The following is a 1751-nucleotide window of genomic DNA, read 5'->3' on the forward strand; positions in this document are numbered from 1 at the left end:
TTTTGTCTTCTGTTGTGTCCTCTCCTTTTTAAAACTTTATTTTCTTTTTTATTTTTATTTGGCGAGTTACAACCAACCACAGCTTGGTTCTTCTGTGCACTGTCTATTGACAGTCTATCTCACCCACTCTAACAGAACACTCATCTGTTTTGGTCCTGAGTAAACCCTCAGGGAAGGAGGCCCCACCCCAGGGAACTTCTGTGGAATGAAAATCTGATTTCTGGTCCTTCAGACCTCCAGGCCTTCTAGATTTTCTATTGAGGGAATTTTCTCTTCCTCCACCTTGTATCACTGTTGTCCATTATCACAGTAGCTCCTCTGTCATCAACTCCGGGATCTTCAGGACCATGTCTCTTTAGCTGGGCCCAGCAGCAACATCTGCTCTTGCTGCTTTACCCTTTCATATCCAAGAGGTCCCATGGACCACAACCTGTGGCAGGGTGCAGCTGGCAGGAACAGGACACTGTAGGATAACCTCATTGGACTTCCCAAGCCAGCCAGCAAACACCACACCTTCTTGCTCTCAAGTCCAATGCCCCTGGAGAAAGTAGGCAAGACGAAGTAAAGAAGAGTGACCAGGGACCAGCTGGTGGCCTTTAAAAGATGACAGCCCCTTGTTCCACACACCTTCCTCTGAGCTTGGGGCTTTTGTTGCAGTGGGGATCCTGCAACACGCATATATCAAACCAGGAGTCCCGTGGAAAGGAAATATATATGGACAGACAGATTCTTGATAGCTGTTTCAGAGATGTTTATTTCCCCAGCCGCATGGCCGGGGCTCTGCCCAGGAACTGTTCCAGTCACGGGACCAAGGGTCCTTCTGCCCGCGCAGGGAACACAAACCAACCCATGGGAACGAGGCTGAGCAGGGGCAGGGAAACCCCGTGTCTGTCCCTCAGGGCCCCTCTCCCAGGGCTACACGGCGGGGGAGGGACCCCAACAGGCTTCCTTCCTTCTTGAAGTGAAAGAGAGCAGAAGGAGCAAGGACACCTCCTATGGAAGCAGTGAGGAAAAGTCACCTTCTCTCTCTAGGCATGTAATGTGCACAGGATGCAGCTGCAGGTGCCAACAGATCAGTGAACACTGAAACTCATTAAAACTGATTTCTAGTAGAGTTGGGTCTTGGTGCCAGCTGGTTCTTGAACCTGACTGATAGCAAACCTGAAGTACAGAGTCTCCCTCTGTTTCATCCAGAGACCACCCATCACTGAGGCCCCTTGGCTGAGGAGCAGATCCCTGGTCTCTGACATGGCACTGAAGTCAACCAAACCTTGAACAGGGCAGCTCTCACCACTGTTCTTGGGGGGTTCTGCTGTTTAACAAGTGAGCTCCCACTGCAATGGATGCAGGCATTACCTGGGTGCCTTTCCTCTACCCAAGACCACTTCCACCAGGTTCATAGCAACTCCTTCCCTCCAAGCCTGCCACCCTTCCATCAGACACACAAACATTTACCATCAGCTCTCCCTTTACCAAGACCTTGCTTGCAACTGTGGTTTAGCTGAAAGATTCTGTGCTCAGATGCCACTCACCCATGTGTGTACCTGGCACCGAGCAGGGACAGGGTGGCTGTGGCAGAAATGTGCTGGGATGTTTGGGAACACAAGGGAGGGGGAATGGGGCCCACATAAGCACTTGGGTTTGCTCTTGAAACTGGGAGGTGGGACACAGCAGGGGCGGGGGAAAAGAGCTGTGCCCCCAAGGTATGTCCCTGCACTATAAAAATTACTTCAGCTGGATCCAGAGTCAGG

The sequence above is a fragment of the Corvus moneduloides genome, chromosome 4 (assembly GCF_009650955.1).
Source record: "Corvus moneduloides isolate bCorMon1 chromosome 4, bCorMon1.pri, whole genome shotgun sequence".
In the NCBI taxonomy this organism is placed as follows: domain Eukaryota; kingdom Metazoa; phylum Chordata; class Aves; order Passeriformes; family Corvidae; genus Corvus; species Corvus moneduloides.